The sequence below is a fragment of the Mercenaria mercenaria genome, chromosome 7 (assembly GCF_021730395.1).
Source record: "Mercenaria mercenaria strain notata chromosome 7, MADL_Memer_1, whole genome shotgun sequence".
In the NCBI taxonomy this organism is placed as follows: Eukaryota; Metazoa; Mollusca; class Bivalvia; order Venerida; family Veneridae; genus Mercenaria; species Mercenaria mercenaria.
Window position 1 is genome coordinate 56068124 of NC_069367.1, and position 9377 is coordinate 56077500.

The following is a 9377-nucleotide window of genomic DNA, read 5'->3' on the forward strand; positions in this document are numbered from 1 at the left end:
CAATACAGTTTTAAAAATTAAAAAACAGGGCCTGTGAATCGAACTCACGACAAAGAACTTCGGAACAGTGCGCGTTACCGCTCCGCCAACGAGGGATTAGTGAATGCGTCGGAAACGTTCTGTATGAACATAATCTTATTAGGCTTTTGTTTGTTTACATTTAAAACTGTCATGATACTGTGCGATATAGTAGTCGCAACTTGACCGCGATGGTTGACCTTAGGCTGATTATTCATATCGATTATTTCATTGTAGAAATCAAGGGTGCTTAGGGTAGCCGTATATATTTATATGGAATTAGTTTGTATACAGTACAGTATCAAAGTATATATACTTACATTTGATCAGTTAAAACTTTCCAGTACACTAATTCATATTTACACAAATTTATATTTCCTTTTTCTCGTGCGGCTCGTGTTTTACGTACACTCCTTTTCAATAATAGGCTGTGCCTTATTAAGTATTATAATGCAAAGGTCAACCATCGGGGTCAAGTTGCGTCCACTATACCTATACCTATTAATATACCTGTTTGAAATGCAAGGAAATTTATAAAAAAATAAATGTTTTCAGATATATACATGAGCCATTTTTGTTTTAGAGTACTGAGAAGAACATAGTAAGCAATTGCTTATTTACTGCACTAATGTTCTAGTAACCAAGGACACTAACTTTGAGAACAAGTTGTATCTATGACACATGGCGATATGTGTGAGTGCGTGCGACATCTATTTATAACATATAGATAAAGCACACAGTATCAACACTATAAATAGAAAACGATTATGAAAACGTTATCGGAAAAGTCGATTATGTCTTTTAATGTCTAATTTATGGTTTGTTGTACTATTTTATTGACCTGTCAAAACATGTTTCTGGCTTTCATGTTAATCTTATATAGGCGTGAACAAAATATAATGAAAGCCGGGAACAAATTTTGAACGGTCAAATAAATTGTACAATACTTCGTGGTAAATCGGGGTTTTCTCTTTAGTCAATACGATTCGAATAATGGTTTCACTACCCGATTTCCCTTTTTTTCTCAATAATAACATCAACATACTATCGTTACAAATACCGTGCTCGAGTAGTATCATATGATATGATGGCAGGAGTACGTTGTGAACAGTAGTATTATTTGTAAATCTTTAAGTTTCCTTTTTTGTATAACCAGCTTGTTATATCGACTCATTCTTAACATGAGTTTCATGATGTTTTAGAAAAAGATGGCATAAATGATATAACAAGCTGGTTATACAAAAAAAGGAAACTATAAGAAATTAAGGCATACTGAATTCATATTTTTATTTTAGATAGCTAGGTTACTTATTTTCTGTTTATGTTAAAGCACCTGTTTAATAACGTGAGCATAGATATGTCTTATCCAGCTTGTGATTTACATTCACTCATCTTTTCTGTATTAGGGAATTGCAAAATCGATTAACTAAGGTACACTTTCGAAGAAATATTCAGTTTCTGTCGGTATACCTAATCATGTTTAAGTTTCTCCTTTCAACTTGATCAATGCCGTCATGTACATATCAAATCGGTAACAATTAGTGATACAACTGACGTGTCATGTCTAGATGCTGACATAATTTAGGCTGAACAAATATTTCATATGTCTTCAAATCACTATTTGTAATCAAAGATCATAACATGGTGACGTATCTATTCAAACAATAATATTAATTTAGACAGATATGAAATATTGAAAACATGAACAATGAAAACAAATTAACTCGCTTACATTCCATTATACAGTTTTTAAAATAGTTTTAGATTAAAACAACGGACCGATACTGTTATTTTTAATGTTTTAAGTGGCAGTAGCGTATCTATTGTCTACTTTTGCATAAACGTTAACTTCACTTCAAGTGATTCAAGTGCATACTCCTTTGTGGTCTGCCAATAATGCGGAAGTGCTATATTACAAATGACATTATATAATGTAACCCACAAGTCATCAGCAAAGTTTTGCTACCATTACATCAAACCATGCTTGATGAGCACACCAGCGAAGGAAATGATGCAAATTTCAAAAAGTTTAACATGTCTTCATGACTTGTCCTATAAACCATTTGTTGTTGAAGATTTGTGACGTTTAATTGTCTCTTTTTCTCATGGCACGACTATGTTTTTTGACCCTCAAGTTTTCTATGTTTTTTTGAAAATTTAGAAATTAGACTTGGTTATTCTTCTATTTGTATATAGATAAAAATGCATGACGCAAAGAATGGTTATGTATATTTCAATTACAGTCCTATCATGACCCTACTTCTGATTTAAAGCTATAACTGAAATTAATCTATTATTACAGTTTTATAATCTAGACAAAGATATAAAAGAATATTTTGTCGTATCCTGTAGTAAAACACATACTTATTATGGAACAGATACAATAAATAACAGTTTCGTTACCAATAGTGGGATCGGCACAGTTCTTTAATTTTATTGCAGATTATGATTAGCAAGTTCGAACATTGACATATAAAGATATTAATACAACAGGGTAAATACGATATTTATTTTTATGCCCCCGAAGGTGAGCATGTTAAAATCTCACTGTCTGTCCGTCCACCAATCCGTCCGTCCATCCGTCAGTCCGGGCGTCCAAATTTTTGTCCGGGCTGTTACTCTGCCATCCATAAAGGGATTTTGAAATAACTTAGCACAAATGTTCACCATAATGAGAGAACGTGCCATTCGCAAGACACAGATCTCTAGCTTCAAGGTCAAGTTCACACTTAGAGGTGAAAGGTTAACAAGGTCTATTTTGTGTCCGATCCATAACTCTGCCATTCATGGAGGGGTTTTGAAAAACCTTGGCATAAATGTTTCACATAATAAGACGTTATATGTCTTGCGCGAGACCTAGACCCCTAGTTCTAAGGTCAAGGTCTTACTTAGATGTCAAATGTTAACAGGTGTCCAGTTAATAACTATGCCATTCATTAAGCGATTTTAAGGTACTTTGGCAAAAATGTTCCCCATAATGAAACGATGTGTCATGCGCAAGTTCAAAGTAACAAAATGATTCATACCTAAACTATTCTGGTATATTTTGCGCAGACAACTGTAGCATTCTTGGGCACGCTTCGGGGTCATTTGTCACTAATAGTGACAACTCTTGTTTCATTATTGTATAAGAAGCTGTACATATATGTTGTTCTCTGGCTTCCCCTAAGTTTCATAACGTATCTATCCGATTTTCAAAGGACAAAAATTTACATTTAATGCAAAAAGCCTTTTTATCCAGGTAAAATTCCTTTCCGCTTAATTTTTGAAACTAATAGGTAAGACAATTAAGTTTATTGTGTGTTATACATAAGGGTAAAGTGACGTTATTTCAACACAAATGTATGCATCCAATTTGATGACAAGGCAAAATCGTTCAGATGAAGCTCATTATGGTGATGCAATTTGCTCATATGTGTCAAACACATATTTTAATCTGATTTTACTTCCTGTACGACAGTGTGACATATATAAGTCGTTCAACATACTTTGTTAAGTTGTACTAGCAAATACAAATGTAGGACAGAATTTTCACAAATGTGCGTGTTTAGTGGATCAATGATTTAATGAGAACTTCTCCCAATATTGACGAAAATTGTTAACATCTCTCTAGAAAGTGCAATCGTCCCAGAATCATTTAAAACATCACGAATAAGACCATTGTTAAAAAAGCCAAGTCTTGACCAAAACACACTCAAGAATTACAGGCCTGTTTCCAATCTGCCATTCCTCTCAAAAATCCTTGAAAAAGTGGTAAACAGAAGAATTGAGGAACATTTGACGAACAATCAATTACATGAAATAAACCAGTCAGCATACAGAAAATTTCATTCAACTGAAACCGCATTGTTAAAAGTTCAGAACGACATTCTCGAATCCCTTGACAAGGGTGACGTCACAGTACTTGTGATGTTGGACCTGTCGGCTGCATTCGACACCATTGACCATAACACCCTTCTTCACAGACTCAAATTTAATTTTGGATTTGCCGATAAACCCCTTCAATGGGTGTCATCATATCTAACAGACCGCTACCAAACAGTATGCATCGATGGCAAACTCTCTGAACCAGTCCTTATGAAATTCAGTGTTCCTCAAGGATCTGTTCTAGGCCCAAAATTCTACACGATGTACACAAAGCCAGTCGGGTCCATCTGTAGAAACCACGGTCTAAACCACCACTTTTATGCAGATGACTCCCAACTCTATCTATCGTTTAAACCAGTTGACCAAGCATCAAAGGCAGCCACAATCACACGAGTTGAACAATGCCTGAAAGAAATCATCTCATGGATGAATTCAAACATGTTAAAATTGAATGCAGACAAAACTGAAGTAATTCTTTTTTCGGGTCAAAAACACTCAAAACATGTTGAAAATCTAGAACTGAAAGTTGGCGAATCGAGCATAAGACCATCAAAAACTGTTCGAAACCTTGGTGCTACGCTTGATTCGAACATGCACATGGACCATCATGTTAATTCTGTGACTCGAACATGCTACGGTCAAATACGACACGTTGGTCATATTCGACCATATTTGACAACTGAAGCCACAAAAACCCTGATAAACTCGCTTGTGACCTCACGATTAGATTACTGCAATGCTCTTTTGTACGGCGTGCCAAAATCAACAACGAGCAAACTGCAAAATGTCCAAAACACAGCTGCACGTCTTATTACGAAAACAACCCGTTTTGAACATATAACACCAATCCTTAAAGATCTTCATTGGCTTCAAATACAAGATAGAATCAAATACAAAATTCTCATTCAAACATTCAAGGCCTTGCATGGACAGTCGCCGGTGTATATGAGAGACTTACTGGAGGTGTACGTGCCAACTAGAAATCTGAGGTCAGCAAATGCAGCAACAACCCTTGTGCCACAAAAAAGTCGACTGGTTACCTACGGGGATAGAAGTTTCAGGGTTGCCGCCGCAAAACTATGGAACTCTCTCCCTGACAATCTCAGAAAAGATTCATCACTTAATTCATTCAAAAGAGCTCTCAAAACACACCTTTTCAAAATTTTCTACAACACATAGATACCAACTGTGACTGTTTCTACTCATAATAAATATGTCATTGTTATTTTTGTAATACAGAACTACAGCAAGTCATTCGTCGCTGACGAAGGTCTCTTAACTGTACAATTCATCATGTAATTAACTAAATTGACAATCCATCTTTTATTTCATCATGTCACATTTTAAGGGTTATGACGTTCTATGTGTGTGTTTTTCGCAAGACTTGAGTTTCACTTGAAATGTGTGGTATTTCTTTCTAAAATAGTACATGATGGCACCATTTACCGGGAGGTTGAACCACTATATGCAGCCCGTCTGGGCGTACCAGATGTTTAAAGCACTGGTATTGGCAATAGGGGTAAAACGACCTCAGGGGTGGGGGGTGCGGTCATGGCTGTTTGTTACAATAAGGCTGTAAATATTATCATTGTTCATTTATGATATAGTTGTTATTTTTTATTATTATGTACAACGCCATTGAAAATATCATTTATAAAAAAGGCGTTTAATCAAATTGTTCAGTTTCAGTTTTGTGATTGCATATGTCACGTTTTGTTATTTTCGTACATATCTGCGATGTGTCACATGTTTAATTGTAAAGCGCCTTTGAACGTATATTACATATGAAAAGGGCGCTCAACAAATCTGGTATAATATAATATAATATCACTTGAAAATATGTACAGTATGGCGGGTGCAAGTTGTCTTATTTAGAAAATACTCTTAATCGTGTAAGCGCCATCATGAACTGACACGAAAAATAACCGCAACAATTATATTTCCTCACCATTTCGTTTTTAGATCATATATAAATACTATATTCATATACATACGTATGCTACGCCCCATCGGTTATTTTGCATTCAATACTCCACTTCCGGTCATCTAAATGGCGCTGCACAAAATGCTCGTGCACCTCGTGCTATCTTTCCACGAGGCGAATCAATAGAAAACGTCCTGTGTACATTGCCTCATATATTTACTGTACAAAAGGTATACTCAACACGGATTTAATTCCTTATTCAAAATGCCAAGGCTAAATATGGCAGAAAGAAATCAAATTTTGGGACTTTTAGCCGGTGGAATTTCACCACAGACTGTGGTAGCTAGACAATACAATGTTTCAAGATCAACAATTTCGAGGTTAATTGAACGTGTTAACGTAACAGGAACAGCTGATGACCGTCCACATTCAGGTGCGCCGCGTGTGACAAGCATACGTCAAGATAATATGATACGTCAACGTCATTTACGTGACAGGTTTATGACGGCGCAATCCACGTCACATGCTGTAATTGGAAATCGCGGACGACCAATTCACCGTGACACAGGAATACTTCGTTTCCGTGAACGCGGGATTCACTGCCGTCGTCCAGTTCGATGTCAGGCTCTTACCCGACGTCATCGTCAGGAAAGGCAACGATGGGCTCTAAATAACCGACGACGCCAGTGGGGAACAGTTGTATTTAGCGATGAATCAAGATTAATCTCCATCACGCTGACGGGAGGGTCAGAATATACAGACACCGCAACAAACGTTTCGCAAATAACTGTGTACGTAAGGTTTATCCGTACGGCGGTGGCGGAGTCATGGTATGGGCAGCTATAAATTCCAACTTCAAGTCCACCCTTGTTGTTTGTAATGGCAATCTAAACGCGAGACGTTACATCGATCAGATTCTTCGACCTCACGTTGTGCCAATCTTCCGTCAACGCCAGAGACTAACGTTCATGCATGACAATGCTCGTCCACACACCGCTTTAGTGATAAGACAGTTCCTAGGCCAAAACAATGTCCCCGTGTTACAATGGCCTGCGCGATCTCCAGTTTGCAGTCCAATAGAGCACATGTGGGACGAACTTGGACGCAGGTTACGTCAACGTCCTCATGCTCCCAACAACGTTGATGAGTTGACTCGGGCTCTCCAAGAGGAATGAAACAATATTCCAAGATCTGTGCACTTCCATGGCGCGTAGAGTGCAGGCTGTCATACAGAGCAATGGTGGTTATACGCGTTATTGACTGCACTGACGTTGAAGCATGGAAAGAAATGTGATCTCAGACGAAATTCATTTTTTGATGATGAAATTGTTTTCTGTTATGTTTACTTTTGTTAGATATACAAGTTTGTATGGCTAAACATCAATTATGTTATAAATATTGACTGTTACAATACTTGTTACGTTTCTTTTTCGTGACAGTTTCTATTGGTACATGTATAGCTTTGTATGCTAGCTACACAAAATGAATTATAGTTGCATTTTATATCCGTGTGTTTCATGTATTACTACAATAGAGGAATTAAGTAACCGTGCAAGCAAACATACACACAGATAGCAACTTTAACTTCATTATCACATGTTATGAGGCCAAAAACTATTACAGAAATTTTGTATTAATAGGAAAAATTGTTTATTTAAAATATAATCATCAAATGTTTCCAGGTCCGTTCTAGACAAACGTCTAATCGGTTACTTTTTTGCCGCAATGTTATGTTCTTTCTAAGTATTGTTGCTAATGTTCAGTCTACACTTTATGATATGAATTTGAGAATCAATGTTTTAATATGTATACATGAATGTATGTGCGTATGTTTGTGTATGTATGTGACAAATGATATATTGTACAATATTTCTGAGTAACTATCACATTAAAGGAATAATGGTAATGGTGCAGTTCTTAGTTATTTGATGTCAATTTACTAACTAAAATAGTCACGTGTAATGCACCACCCGTAATATAAATTTAGTCGTGTGTAACCTTCTAGCTAATTAATTAAAATCTTAGAGGTATGTTTCAAGCCATTATTACTAGTATTTCGAAATATTCTATGTATATAACATCCCCATTTTTCAGTTTTATAAATGCACTGTGATAACTGTTATTTGTGGTAGTGACATAAAATAAACATAATAATAATTAACGTATTTTCGTGACCTCGCATGTTGGTGGATACCACTTCGAATTAACAATATCCTCCTATCAGCAATGGACATTTTTATTGATGTATAATATTGATATAAAATATTTTTCTTTTCAGTCAGAAGTTTTATAGGGCGAAAAATCAAATAAAGAGGATTAAATTGCATATATTGCACGCGTTTAATAATAGTTTTGGCAAAAAAGGCGACCGTTGACCTTGAAATTGACCTTAACCGTGAATATTTTTGATATGTATGGATATGTTTGTCAAGTGATGCTGGACATGCACACATTCAAAACAAATTTGTTTACAATATTTATATAAATTAATAGCCAGTTCAATACATGAATTTGTCTGCTTCCTCATACTCTGGTGGTCATCTAGGTCGCCATCTTGAATTTCTGGATTATCCGACCATTTTGATTAAAATGAAACTGTTTCGTATTCTGCAGACCCTGACAAACATTTTGGTATATAAAAGATTCTGTTTGTTATCACCTAAAATAAGCATGATATTCTGGTTCATTTATTATCATCATCAACAGCTTCCACATATTTGTGTTAAATCTAAACCCAACTAAATTTCTAAAATGGACGGGTCCATAATTAAACTTGAGCAGTACCAATTATTTTAATGAATGAATCGCGAACATCTTGGTCTGCACCGATCGCAAAGGCAAAATCAGTAGAAGAGATCTCTATATTTCATGAAATTTGATACAGTCATAGAAAGAAAGCAATACAAAAATACGCTCAGGTTTTTTCATAATCTCATTTTTTTCCCGTTCATCCGCCTGTATGTCTGTCTGTTGGTCAGTCACAAATTATGCGTTATATCAAATTGTGAAATCGGTATCCCTGCTTAGAGGATTAAGTATAGCTTAATAAATGGGAAAGCGGTGCCTTTGAGTGATAATGGCCCTGGCAAGGTGATAAGGCCCGAGGGCTATTTTCTTCTTCCAGGGCCATTATCACTCAAAGGCACCACTCTCGCATGTATTTACCTGTTTATTACATGTTTACCTATACTATAGTAAGAAATGGTTTTTGTGTCATTTTTATGGGTACTTGCATCTTCTGGCAAAATAAATTTCAGTTTTTCAGTTTATATACCCGATATTATTTGTATAAGTCTATTTACTGAATAAAATCAAATGCCTGAATAGTTGTACTTTCTTGCTTATTGCATAATTTAGGGATAAAGTTACGTTACTTCACGAAGAATACACGATGTTACGCTCCCAATGATAAAATAAAACGGAAATATTCGCTGTTTTACCTCCATGAAACGCCATGACGTCATTTCTGTTTACGGACGTTAATTTCTCGCGCTAACGCCAGGGCCATTATCGATAGGCCCCGGGACTTATTAAGATAATATGATAATGCATGACGCAATGCGATAAT